Source organism: Taurulus bubalis (genome assembly GCF_910589615.1).
Source record: "Taurulus bubalis genome assembly, chromosome: 15".
Classification (NCBI taxonomy): Eukaryota; Metazoa; Chordata; class Actinopteri; order Perciformes; family Cottidae; genus Taurulus; species Taurulus bubalis.
In genome coordinates, this window is record NC_136603.1 from 16287631 (window position 1) to 16302693 (window position 15063).

Sequence of the window (15063 nt, forward strand, 5' to 3'; positions counted from 1 at the left end):
ATCGCACGTTATCCGTGCAGACAGACGGTAGGATTGATGTTTTTCTACTGGAGCATCCACCTCCAGCTCCTAATCCGTGAGGGGTCACATTTGTGAGTCGTTGTTTTAATTTGCATCTGCTTCGTTGAGGCACAAAGTAGTGCATCATGTTAATTATTATTCCATCATAATGATTGCACTGGAAGATGATAAACAACGCTGAATCCCTACTGCACTGCAGTTCTTAGTGCTTACATTCCTCTTCCGCCACAAATAGCTGACTTCAAACTTGTTGGTTGTTTTCTCTACTCCTTGATAGCCACTTTACCTCCTTTCACAACAGTGCGGTGCTTGTTCACTTTGCACACCTCCCTGCACTCTAAACACACGAGGCATCTCCTGTGAGCAGCTTGTTCTTTGTAAGGTTTACAACACAATCCTCTCTACACCTCTCTCTGCTGCAAGCCATCATCTATTAGCATACTTTTCCTCGTGTCTTTTTTGTATCCCTTTTTTTTTCCACAGCTTTGGTCCATAAGTGAAGTAGGAAGGACTGTCTGTATTTTTAACTGTGTGTGTGACAGTCTGTTATCCATGTCCTCTGGCACAACAACAAAAGACAAACACTGTAAAGCAAAGCAGGGCCAATGCAGTGAACACGGCTTTGATGTACAATGCTGCTTGTTATTGGCCGACTGGAGGAGACAGAGGAAAAACCTGAGGTGATGTTGTGTTTGTGTCTGACAGAAAGAGTTGAGAGAGTATGTGAAAAACGGGTCACTTCCAGGTCACAGAACAAAGATGTTGCCATGGCTAGAAGCTGCAGAATGCTCTTCAAATGAACTGTACTACACGGCAATGTACTACTACAATTTACATTTATTTTTCTCACCCTTCATCATAAAGCATGTCTCCAAGGACCATCTCTCTGAGAACATGCAGACTAAACTGATTAAACTGAGTTTCTCTCTTTCCGAGCTTTGAAAATCTATTTCCTGTCAAAATATGGAGCGAAACAATAGTTGGCTGGTAGTATTATTCAACACTCTCACCTGAAGCAGGGCGTGAAATTCACAAGAGAACAAAACAGATCTGCAGGCTGCGCTGAGAAAAAGAGATGCTCTTGCTCTTTGGCATATTGAGCATTTTGTGACTGGAGGCCAGCAATATTTCCACAATGCAATGTATTATTGGCTTGGAAGAATTACTTTGTTGAATACGAGCAGCTGGTGGAACCAAATAGACAAAAAGCCCCACAGCAAAACAAGCCCTGCGTTTCATCTTTTCTTACACTCCCATATAATCAATAATGTCAATTAAGCAATCCGGAGGCACAATAACAGGAGCACTCAGCAGGAAGAGGATAGACTTGCTATGACTGTAAGGACTGAACAGATATTATAAACATCCGGAGTGAATAACCACGTCAGGAGTAACGAGACTACACTCATTTGACATCTATAAGCATATGAAGAGGACGATTGTGGTTGTCAGGTGACTCTCTACAGCTGTTCAAACCACTTCTTGACGAATCAGACAAGATTCCAATTTTGAAATGGAAATTAATTCATGTCATGAATTCCAGACGAGACTAAATTATGAAGTGATTACATAAATCGCAGATAATCAGTCACGATATAAATAAACAACGTGCTAATCATGCATCTCACTACAGAGTGGTGATGTTGGTTAAATAAAGCGGGGCTGGCTATTGGAGTAGACTGATTGTTACCGTGGAAAAGTTTTCCTACGTCGTATTTATTAAATAGTAAAGACTTTTCTGTGGTACTAAAACCCAGGTATCATATTGGTTTGGTCACCACGGCAAGCCATCTTTATAATCTCATCAATAAAGAGGTCGAAAAAACATTTGACAACATGTATGGAGGGCAGATACTATATGAGAGCCCTCCACCCAAACATTTATTTTTGGTAGCAATCATACTGAGACATGCATCATCTATCAATAGCTCTCTCTCTCTCTCTCTAATGAACACTATTGCCACGAATAATATGATTCTGAAATGGAATGTGGAGAACAAATACAATGTATTACGTAAACTAAAGTAGATGCATATATACAAAAACATCATCACCATCATCATGGACCAATGTCAGCCCCCACCATCACATTACAATGGAGGAAATGGAATCAAATGTTGTATCTGCTGCTCGTCACCACAAGCAAATCAACAACAATGTATATTTCCAGGAATGATGCCCTAGTTACTTTGGATAATCCACAAGCCTCAGTTTGGGTCATTTTTTTGGAATATACAGTATGCATGGATTAAAATGAGTACTGAAATAGGAAAAAATAAGAACCAAAACTTTCCTTGGGAAAGCGTCTTACCAATGACGCGGAAAGCATCAACCATGCATGTGTTTTTGTTTTCAATGCACTTACATTTGAGTACTTGCTGATATTTTAATAAATCAACATTGTATTTTCCTGATGCAAAAAGATGTTGATAATTCATTTTTTGACAGTGCTATCAGTCATATAGTTCAAAGAAGAAACCAAAAAGAGAGAAGCTCGTTATAAGGGAGGAGAGTAGGTCCATCTTAGAGGTCAGCATAGTTGGAGATCAACTGCCGCAGTGGAATTGGTTGCGGCTTGTTTCAAGAGTTTGAGTCCTCGTACACGAGCACTGTATCGGATCCGATACCCAATACTGCCATCTAACTCTTCACTTTCGTGCAGGTAATCATGTACATAATTGTGCATCTGTGAGGATCCCCACAAGCAACTAATGGCAGGAAGAGATTTTTTCTCTTAATGAGGCAACAAGGGAGGGAAATTAAACATGCTGCGTCTACCGTGTCCACAATTTGCATCTTTGAGTTAATTCACTATGATTCATATGTGATGAGTGCGCAGGATGTACCACCGCTGATGACCCTGTGCTATATGGGGAAATAAACTAATTTTAAAACGATCTACTCTTGGGATAGGTTTCGAAAGAATATGTTGTAAAATGAGGTTAGCTCATGCAGAAACTCAGTACAAAAAAAGTCCTCCAAAACTTTCCTCTCCTCTGTGTACTGTTGACTCTATCCCAGCTTGAGCTTTACCTTCTCTTTGTACCTTCTGCTCCATCGGTCTTCTCTCGCCTCCCTCGGCTATGGACCTGAATTATTCTCTTTGATCAGGTTCAGGCTCCCAAGAGAGAACCGACTGTTGTAGCATGAGCAATGCAGAGAGACTAGTTCAACGCTATGCAGACCTGTTGAGTACCTTAAACCGCCAGCAGCCAAGTACTGATGTGGATCATTTACTCATTTACTGTTGAGGGGACAGTCCCCGTGAATAGTTAAAGGGGAAAACAGAAACTGAACCCTGTAAATAATTTCCCACTGAAGGTGACAATTATCCAGATACAAGTCGTTATCACAACTCAGACATGCACTTCATGTATTCTGCTTTACATTCAGTTTTTTTTTTTTTTTTTTTTTTTTACACCTTTTGAGGGCTCTCCCAGAAGCAGTCCTGCAAAAAGGTCTCCGGACTAACACCAATAGAAAGAAAGATGCAGTAACTGTCTTAAACTAAATTGATCAATACTGGACCACATTAGATAACAATGGATGCATGCAGTCATACAACATCTTATAAGTGGCAAAGAACAATATGTCACAGAGTAGCAAGGGACAATTACTTTTTTATCGATTCATCCGACGACTGTTTCCCAAAAAGTAATCAAATTGCACATTTTTCTGATAACCAGTCCAAAACGATTTGATCAAATCATGACAAAGAGAGGCATCATACCTTCAAATTTGAGAACCTGGAAATGGCTATGTCATTTTTGCAATAAAAAGAACAAAACAGTTAACCCATTTCAAAAACAGCTGCTGATGAACCATCTAATTGATTAGTTAATTAATCTACCAATAGTTCAGAAGATTAAGAGGCCTTTCTTCTTCAACATCAGTATATCAAAATGTAGCGGTTGTAAAGGGGGCAACTGTTTCTTCATGGTTCAGGATGTTGTCTTTTAGTTTTTTTTAAAGATACAGAAGTCTAAATGTAGTGAGTTACTACTGTTAGAAAACACTAGCAAACCAAAAGTGATCAGATGTATTACTAACAGTCTGGTTTTCAGCAAATGGAGAATTGTTCAAATATTGGCAGGGAAGAGACGTTCTACCATGCCATGAATTTCCCACGAGAGACTCTTATTTTCCACGACTGTCTAAATTTATCCAGGTTTTCCAAGACATGTGGGAACTCTTTCTGAGGAGCATGAGAGTTGTTCCTGATATCCTGCTTGGGATCCCGCATGTTTGTTTGTCTTTGTTACATAACCTTGTGTTGATGTCAGAGCCACAGAGAGACCAGAACAGTATGCTGGAAACAGAAATGACAATTGTGAAAGCTACATCTCTTTTCCTTGTGGACTATACATGTTAGTTCTGCGGAGCCATGTTTCAACATCAGCCAAACAAACAAGCCACTGCATAAAATTGCTGTACGCCTCCACTCTTTTACAGCATCCGAACTGGCTTTGCACTGAGGAAGACATTCATCTGGGCCAGTAGGGAAAAAGTTACTGGAATCAGTGTTGGAAACAACTATCCAAGAGAGCGACGCTTGTTGCTCTTTTCTTTCTATACCCTTTCCACCTCTTCCTGGATGCATATTTGAAATTTAGGCATGATGTATTTGGAGAAGTTGTGAGACATTTAAATCGGTTTCAGAAAGTAAGGAATAAGAAATAATTAGTTCAACAATTCATTATTGCATCTACATACCCAGCAGTTAGGAAGAAACTCAATATGAAGTTGTGTAAAGCCGAGGGGAGCTGTGAATTTGGGTGATAATTCTGTGGAGGTTCATCCCTAGAAGTGACTCCTTTCAAATGATCCTATCGCCATTTGATAAACTGTTATATTTTATTCTCATTTACGGCCCCACTTGCAACATGCTTCAAGTCCTTTTTTGCTCTTTGATTTCACCCTTCAAATGTTGAATAGCTGTTATTTAGCCTCCAACATTAAATGTAAAAAGAAAAAAACCCAAAACAAAGAATGTAACACCTGGCTAAACGCTCCCTACTATGGACACCTCTAAATCATACTAACAACTTAGGTTACTCTTCTGCCTTTTAGCCGAGGGCCAAAAAAGGTTGCACATGATGGCATCTCCATGTCATCGTGTTCATCTCTGATCAGGGCTTTTACTGATCATTTAAACAGTTGAAATACTTATTCTCAGCCTCTGAGCTCTCCTGTTCCTATTATGGTTTCTGCACAGTAGGATTTCTTTGCATGACATTTCACTATACATTCAAATGCCACTGCAGTCATCCAGCCTGAGCAGAGGACGACATTTCTGCATCTGACGTGCATATGATATCACTCGTTCCAGCGAACACTGCCACATAAAACACTAAAGCGCCACATTCATCAAGCATCTGCTGGCAGCTCTCCATGCACTGCTGAGGACGACCGAGGTCGCACTCAAACAACGGTGGTTCTGCCAAGCTAGAACAGCAGATAAGGTAAATAGTTGTCCTGCAGCGAGTACGTGTATATGAGTGTGTGTGTGTGTGTGTGTGTGTGTGTGTGTGTGTGTGTGTGTGTGTGTGTGTGTGTGTGTGTGTAAGAAGAGACTCCACAGGCCAAATACTGTTTGTGTGCAGTCTTGAATTCTCAGGAGAACCCCGTGGCACTCTGAGCTATACATCTTATAAATAAAGCAGGATTTCCTTCGGGTGCAGCCATGTGTGTGTGTACGTGTGTGAGAGAATACGAGAGAGAAAGGGCACAAATGGATTAGAGGAGAAGGCCTATCATATTGCGCCATTCAGCAACGGAATCAACTCCCAAGCACGCAGCAGATTTTAGTACAAACAAATACAAACTATATCTTTATAGCCCACATGTTAAAAAATACATGAACTGGTTATAATCTGCCATAAATTCTAAAAAAGATATATCAAATGAAAAAATGAAGCATTATTCTGTCCACATGCAGATTTAATGAGCACTGAATGGTTCGCCATGATTCGCCAAACTGTTATCCCAATGTTTGCCATTCAGAGAGGCTGTAACGTGACGTGTGCTTGTTGAACAATCTCACAGTTACTGCGGTCCTTTCCAACGCCACACTAAAGTGTGATATGAGCCAATATATGACCTTCAAGAAGACATTTTTCATAAAAAATACCAAAAGTATATTGCAGCTCCTAGAATAGTTGTAACCTAATGTTTTCATAGGTCAAGGACAAACAACATAAATCAGGTGAAAATGTGTTACAAGCCAAATGAGACTCAAAGCCCACAGGCAAAGCAGGAAATAATAGAACACACAAATGGAAAATTTAAATTTGTTTTAAGACGGAAAAAAACACTGCTACATACTGTGGATCCAGAATATGGGACACGTCAGGTGAGAGACACTCGTGAAAATTTTAAAAGCAACTCACTGGGGACTTCTTTGTAAATGCACTACAGTTGCAGTTTAAAAAAGGGAAAAATGCTACTCGTCCTTTAGTGAGAGTTCAGACAGAAAACAGCACTGAGTTTAAAACATGCAAATGGCTGTGTTGGTGGTGGTAATTAGTAATAGATGTACAAAAAGACAGACAAAAGACTGAACATCGTTTTATAACGCTATGAAACGAGTTATCACTGTGATCATTATTGTATCTTTTGTGGTAATAATCTCAAGGTCGACAGTAGAAATACAGAATTCACATTACACAGTAATATCGCAGGTGTGTGTGCTTACATGTACGTTGAGGCAGGTTAGACTTTTTAGCTGGCTGACCCTGTGTCAACCCCTCCGCTACGTCAATGGAGTGACCTCGCCCGGATCAATGGCAACCTTGTGCAGTTGGTCCTGCACACAGAGCAGAAACTGATCAAACATTACCATCTAATAATATTCAATCCCCTGCCACACAACCGGTAGTCAGTTCTCAGATGTACTTATGTAGCAGCATTTTTTTTGTTTGTTGTTGAAATCACTGAGCTGCTCTGTGTGTCTTGTTCATTGTGTAATAAACAACACTGTTTACCTCCTGCATTGTAGAAGAAGCAGAGCTGGTGGCAGGTTTTTCACTAAAGTTGAATTCAAGCCAATTAATCCCTCCCATTGTGCATGTCCTGGCAAACACAAACACACTTCTGATGTGACTCACTTTCTAATGCGTGGTGTATAGTGTGGGCACTTCCCTTAATCCCAGAGATTTCTCCATTATCTTGTGAAAAACATTCCCAATTGTCTCTACAGGCTGAAGTCACACGAGTCATCACACGAGGCAGTACTGTGTCGTCAATAAGGTACAGTTCAAGGGCAAACCCATGAACTGTACATTATTGTTGATACAGTACTGCCTCAAGTACCTTATGACTCTCAGCCACCGATGTAAAGAAGTGCTCTCGCTGCTTCTGTCCGTCTTTTCTCCATCATTTTTATCCTCCATGATGTTTAGAGAACTTGCCTCGCGTCGGGAAATTACCGACGTAATAATCTCTCACTGGAAATTATCATGATTTTGTGATCAAACCCTTTTCATTCCTCATCTTAGTTTCCGGTTTTATGCACTCGCTCCCCGCTAACTAGTCTGCTCTCAGAGCGTTATCTGCTCTGCTCTCCTGATTGTGAGCCGTATCAACGTTTGACTGTACAGCAGGAACAGGGACCACAAATACAGTATTCATCGCTGACACTCTCATCAAAAGTCATTCCCCCGAAAATATCAAAGTTTACACAAAACATGTTTGGTAACTGTCCAGCTTGAAATCACAACTAACGGTCGCGCAATTTAAATCTACCTGTTATTTTAAGTGCGCACTGATATGGAACGCTCTAAATATAAAACAGGCTGTACAGTACTTTATGGCTGAATAAAGTACACCCTGTGACTCACTCTCAACCAATCAGAATGCTTGATTTGATCTACCCGTATTATAATTTAAGATAAGCAACTGACCATCCAGAGGTTTTGCACACCCTGTGGCGCACGAGCTGAGAGTGTGCTTTATTTTAAATCCAACGAATTGCAAGACGAGCTTATTTCCCTGAGCCGTGTCTGGTTGAAGGAGTGCTAATCGTGAAGTCAGCAGCTGAAAATCTGCAGAGTCGTCACCTCAAACAATGGCACAGTCGCATAGATACAAACTCATAACCGGGCAAACTAATTTCAAGTCCGTGGACCTCTTCAAAATTGTTCCCCTGTTGCACTGCAAAGCTGAAAATGCTACAAAATGGATTCTGCTGTGTTGACCATATAATGCAACTACACATGCAGTGCTCTATAAACAATATAAAGTACCCACATTTTTGTTTATTCGAAGGGAGCACAGTTAGGGTTGCTATGTTATAGTATTTCTTAGTTTTGGCCCGTGGCTACAATCAAAATAATTAAATGAGCAGCTGAAGATATCAAATATGTGTCTGTCTGACACATTGAACTAACAAGCGCAGCCCTGGAAGTGATGCGACGCAAATACCAATATTGTTTTGATAGAGACGAGTCACTACACATTTTTGCTCATTAAACAGACAACATTTGAAAGTTGTCAACAAGATGCAGCTGATATCTCTCGCTGCCAGAAATGTTAATCATTTCAACACGTCAAGGGGAAACAATATTATAGAATCCGCCGCTGCAGCAAACTCTACCGTGGGGATCGTATGAAGTGCACACATGCTCCTCTAATTTGCAAGAACATTTGAATTATCATAACTGAAGTGACAACCTCGTAGGAAGCAAGAAAACCAGCACATACTCCGCGTGTCTGCCCATTACAAACTGCGAGAAGCGATTCTTGATTGCCTAATGTGTATTAGAGCGTTGGTGCCTTTCAAAGCATCCATAGGAATGGTGAGAGACTGTTAATAACCTCAGGGATTCATGGGACGTGGGCAGCGATGCTCTGAGGGAGCGTGGATCGTTCTGTGAAACACAGATAAGCAAAGCGTGTGCTCTGGGTGAGATAACTCAATGTTTGCCTGCATACTGCCGGGTTGTGCATCAGCACAGCCAAAGGGGGAAAAGTCCACTTAATTAAATCAATTAGAGCATGAAGGGCCTGCCGAAGCATCCGCTGAAAATAACGTGATAGAACAAACTCAAACAATAGATTAACTCTTTTCATGAGTCACAGAAACTACAATGATGGTTGAGCTACGGCTAAAAGACGGCGGCTGCCGGTTTACGGCCGTTTCAGCTTCACAGCACCCCTCTCCTGGACTTTGCTGCGCCCCGGGGCCGTGAACTTAGTGCTTGCTGCACCCCCCCTCCCTGCGGGGGATTGTTAACCGGGACGGACGGTCCCCAGCGAGCGGTCTGTGGCGACCCACTTGTCCCGGCCTCAAAACACGGACCCCTGTCTCGTTTACCATGCTTTGTGAGTGGGACTTTTTTTGCCGTTCATATTCTCTTCCTTTTTTGTTTAAGAAGAATTTGGAAATGGAAATGATGGTGCTGAAAAAAATAAATAAAAAATGCTTAGTTCGAAAATCTAATGGAAGATTTGGAGAAGCGTGACACCCCTAGCTTTTCTAATAACACCAACAGCAAAACAAAGATTGCACCTCTACAGTAAAATATCTCAACATCTATGGGAACATTTAGTTCATGGTTCCCATGTGATGTATTCTTTGCTAATCCTTTGCCTTTTCTGTTTTTTTGTTGTTGTTTTATGTGAGCAAGCATGTTGGCTTGCTGATGTAAGCATTTAGTTTAAAGCAACATTGTGTCAAAGCACAAAGCAGCCGGTGACGCTGTAGATGCTTAGTATTGTTAAAAACTGTTTTTAAACCGCAGGAGTATCCAAACACAAATATCTGTCTCCTATGCTTGTAATTCACACCTTTTGTTTTTCATGACACTATTTTCTACTTCTTATCAGTAGTGTCGTGTTTCAGTTAGCTCTCCTGAGTGTTTTCTTTTGTTCCTTAAGTACGCCATCCTCCTCGACCTCCATCTCTATCATCACCTCTCTCATGTCCTCTGCCACCCGGCTTGAGTTCCTAATTCACGCCCAACAACTGAACTAACAGCCTGTTGGCTCCAGTGTCATTGTGTCACCACTGGGCACCGGGCCTAATCCTACTCTGCTGAGGGGACCATGAAGGGAAGGAGCTGGGGTGAGGGTGGAAAGGAGTAAAGCTGTTTGTAGTACTGTGGTACAGTATCTCGGCCTGACACTCTCTTGCTCCACAAAGCCACAGACGGGGACTCTAATCGGTGGATGGTGCATGAAGATGTCAAAGCCTGAGGTGACAGGCTGCTGAAGAAGCATAAGAATGTGAGAGTAACGTATACGATTATGAGAGTAAGGGAACCACCAGAAACTTTAGGATTTGTCCTCTATCATGAATATCTGATCATCAAAGTCATTGCGATTCACCTACTTGGGAACCCGATTATTTATAAATTAAAAAAAAGGTGGAGCAACCAACATTGCCATCCCTGGAGCCACCCTGCTCCCGTGGTGAAAAATTATACCAATTAAGAAATATATATTTGCAGCAACGTGAAGGCAATAATCAATAATACCAGGAAGAAATGTATATATAAATACTGAAAACAAAAACACACAAAGAAAGGACACACCTTCTCATTAGCACAAATCCTCATAGGGTTATGGGGTCATAGAAAGGGGATCTATTGTCATAAATGTATGTACTGTCAGTTTAATGGCTTCCCATTCCCCAGATTGAAGATGATTACAATGACAATAGAATGACCTTTACATCACGACCAACATGATGCGCTTTATGAGTAACGCTCCGTGTCTCCTGACCGCCCATCTGTGCTTTCACTTATTAATTCCTTCTCAGAGAGATTAGGATTTCCTTAGGGCGGCCGACATTACTGTCTACTAAGTCAAAATGCCAATTTTGATCTCTATTCCCTGCTGCACAATAGCTTTGTGAGGACTGGAGATACTCAAAGAGTAACTCACAAAACAATGGAACTGAAAACTATTTGTTATCAACACAGACAGAGAGACACATATTATAAATATAAAAAGTTGTGTGGTTTTGTTTGGGATGTCCAGAGAGAAAACAACAATGGAGGTAAGGGGCCAAAAATGATAAGTCATACGGCAGCATACTAAATATAAATGTAGACTACAAACATTTAAAAAAAACTTTGCAAAGTCTAAAAACACCATACTGTAATTAAGTGCTTTAAAATAATAAAAAAAAATTTAAAAAAACTTTAAAGCCCTTTTCTCACAGCGAGCAAAAAAAGACAGCTATTTCACCTGATCTTGAAATTACTGTTAAATGATTTAACTACAGAGGACATTATTAAAGTATTAAGCTTTAATTGTTTAATTATCATAGACTAATTCATGTAGACGTATTATATCCCTCCATGAGCCGTTCACACAGACTCATCGTATCTTCTGCATACAGTAATAAATCCTTTGATATTTTAGCCTCACAAAAAAAAGACACTGCATGTCACACAAAGTTGAACCACAAAAATAAAAAAAGCTAAATATTGATGTTTCTCTTTCCACCAAATCCTATACAAAACTACAAATAGATGAACAAGAAACTGCGTCGGCGCCACATGACATTTAATCACTTAGTGTGGGAGGACATTTTAGGCCCATTAAGCATACGAGAGAGACGAGCAGAGAAATTAGTCTCAGCTCATAGCTGTGCAATCACATAATAAAAAAAAAAGAAGAAAGAGGATTGGGCTTATTATCTCATTTGTTGAGGTATAATTTAAATGGCATACTTTGTGGGATAAGAGTTGGACTGAGAAGCCAACACATTAGAGAGAAGAAATGAAATCCCAAAGCGATGAGTCAAAACCAACTCGACCGAAAGCGAAGATGTAAAGAGACAAATTCAGGGCTGTGAATTGAATTATGATTGTTGAATAGAAGCTACCTCCTGTTTCCATATTTTGCTTCGACAATCAAGTGACACCAAACCAAGTCTGCGATACCACCTTGTTTACGTATGAGTATTTTGAGTCCAAACACATCATAACGAGTAGACAAGGCTTCCATTCAACAAATCCTGCGACCTCATGATCAACTGTGGCCACACCAGCACCTCGGTTTTCCAAAATACATCACATGAAGGTCACTGCAATGATGCAGTCAAATGGACCTTGTCAATTTAGGATAATCGTGAAATATACTGACGACATTTTATCAACCTGGAATTTGTTTCACTCGTTACACCAATAAAAAAAATGGCACCGCAAGGTGTGAATAAGAAAGTGAAGCAATAACCCCCGACCTGTTTGTTCTTTTTTATCAGCCTTGATATGGTGTTAATCATTACAACCAAGTGCAGCAACTAGAGATTATTTCTATTAATTAATCTGTAAAATGCTCACAATGAAAACGGGGGAATGTTTGTTTTCTTTAGATGAAAAACCAATTCGTCAATTATGCTTGCTGCTGCCACAAACAAATTTCCCCATGGGGATGAATAAAGTATAGATCTATCCATTTATGAAAAGAGTTGCCTATAATCGTCTCAGCTCTTCTTAACTGCTAGAATAGACTTACTTGTAGGTGTAGAGCCGCAACAATTAACGATTGTCCTCTTTTTCCCCCCAACAGCCCACTGAAGGGATTTCCAATAAGGGGAACCTTCAGGTGTCCATCAGCCCGACAGCAGCAAGGACGTCTGGAAGAAAGTGCTTTTGTACTATTTAAAGAAATAAATGTGTAGCAGTGAATGTTGATCTGTTCAAACTCTCTCTTCCCGTTTAATCTCATTTCAAAACCCAGAAAAATAATTCATGCTTTCACCTGTGTTTGACTCCCATGACTCTCAATGTTTACAAGCAGTATCTGGTAAATGTTTGACAGCTCAACCTAAGAGAGACTTGAAGGGCCATAAACTGAGTCTTCCCCTCTTGGCAAATACGTTTCAACTGACTAAACTTTATGCAGAGGCAGAATAAATACAGCAGAACAGCGTCGGGCTGCAAGTAACAATTATTCTCATTATTGTTTAATCTAGCGACTACTTTCTTGATTTTTCAGGTAATGAAAGATGGTCCAATATGAAAAAAAAAATCTTCCTGATACCTAACCTTACTTATCAGCCAATACTGAGTACCAATCTGATATCAGTGTGTTAAAAACATTCCAGTGTCAAATAGTGCCAAATTAGAGGTGAGAAAGAAGAGTGTAGCACATGCGCAGTATTGATTGGGCAGAATGTACGGGCCGGGTAGTGAGATAAACAATGCGACAGAATATCTGATCGGGCCGCAGACTTGCCGATACACAATCAAGCATTTGAGGCTGTATCTGAGGCACTTCTACGGCATCAGAACAACTCTACAGGTCTTTGTGTAAGAAAGTGTCAGGGGAAAAGTTTTCATTTTGTTTCACCAGCACTCAAACTTAGATATTCAGATAAATATCTTTGCTCCATTTGTTTAGTTTATAACTTACAAAACACTTGAGTTCTATATGGACCTTTTATTCTAATTGTATTGTTATTATTTAGTATATAGCCTTCACCTATTTTGTTCCCATACTTACTACATAATAGTCCGGTCTGTTCTTTAAGTTATTAGCCCAGCTTTGCTGTCCTTGTTCCAAACTACCACAGCTATTATCTGTGCACACTGAGACCAACGCAAACAAACATATATGCAATATTTCCCGCTGTAATGAAGTGAAAGTAAGGCGAGTTATATCCGGTGAGTATTACTAATAACCCATCTAGATTCATCAAGTGAAACTTGCAAAGAATTTACAAACCACATTTTTTAGGCCTTTAGACTCGTGAACATATGACTCAAGACAGGAAGTTATTGTAATACAGGCTTGGCAGTCTGTTATTACACTTCCACATACCCATCATTGCTGAGCGAACCATGTCCATAACTCCACGTAACCATGGTGCCTTTAAGGGTGTGTCTGCAGAATAGGTGTGCCTTGAAAGTATCCCTGCACCCAGAACATACTGCCTGCAACGTCATGGCATTGCCGTCACAGTACGTGTAAAGAAATTAAAAATAATACTAATTCTGGATGATTCATGAGCAAGGAGGACACTGATGCGCCCTGATGAGAGACGTGGTGTAGTTACCCTCACGTGCCACTTGGGGCGTTGACAAGCTCGGCATGTGGCACAGTCGCCAATCTATGGTGTATGGCAAATGTGGTTCATTGTGTAAGCTGCTGCGTTTTAAACAACAAGCTCAGACACACACACACACACACACACACACACACGCGCGCCGGGTGAACAAATGACGAACTGTGCTTTTAACACAAGTAAATAAAGAAACACAAATGTAGAAAAATAAGTCAAACAAAACAGATGTCTTGGAGAACTGATGTCTGCGATAGTAGCCTGCGCGTACAGGCCTTTTAAGAAGTGGCCTGTGTAAATATTGCATAAGGGTAAGAGGGTGAATTCAAACCAACTGTGATAGTTGTGAGAATATCAAAAAGAAAAAGCCATTCAGAATGTGCTATATAACCCTAACAAGCACGAGCGTAAAGAAACCCCCGCGGTCTAGTTAAACCTCATCTGGGTGGACAAAGACCCCGCGTCAAATACAGAAAGTGAGGAGAGTGAAACACAATTTCTGTCCCAAACTTTTACCCACGTGAGTGATTTAAGTTTACGTGAGAAAATAAAACAATAGGTGACGTTTAACGAGCGCGCGAGTGGACAAAGTAGCCCGTCCAACTGCACCAAGTTACACAGTTGAGCTGCGGCTCCAGCTTACCTTAGTGCTCACTCCAGAGAGACTGGACACGCTCCTCCTCAACGAGAACCACAAACTAAGTGACTGTGCCCGCGTTAAAACGACCAAATGAAGGTTTAAATCCACATAACCTTGGGTTCCACTGTTTATTGCTCTTTTAAAACATGGGCTGACTGTGCGCTGCTCGACCTATCCTCGTTTGTTTTTCTGTCGCAGGCTGACTGCCTCTACCTCAATCACTTGTATCAAGCTCGTCCGGATGTACAACCCACTTCCGCTCGAAGATTTCTAAATAAAACTGTAGTTGGATAGCAGACCTGCTCAAAAAATACATCAGTCTTGAAGTATACTTACTTAAAGTATTATCATCAAAATGCACTTAAAGGCTCAACAATAAAAGTACTCG

At 40.6% G+C, this 15063-nt stretch overlaps 1 protein-coding gene across 1 annotated transcript in view; it reads right to left on the reverse strand.

Annotated features, from left to right (window-relative positions):
• nck2a (NCK adaptor protein 2a) overlaps positions 1–14708 on the reverse strand; it is a 33009-nt gene extending 18301 nt beyond the window's left edge. The window contains exons 1-2 of the mRNA XM_079230324.1: positions 14679–14708; positions 6716–6826 (exon numbers count right to left, since the gene is read on the reverse strand). The gene's annotated coding sequence lies outside the window, so the exon portion shown is untranslated. The remainder of the gene's footprint in view (positions 1–6715; positions 6827–14678) is intronic.
• Between the last annotated feature and the right edge of the window lie 355 nt (positions 14709–15063).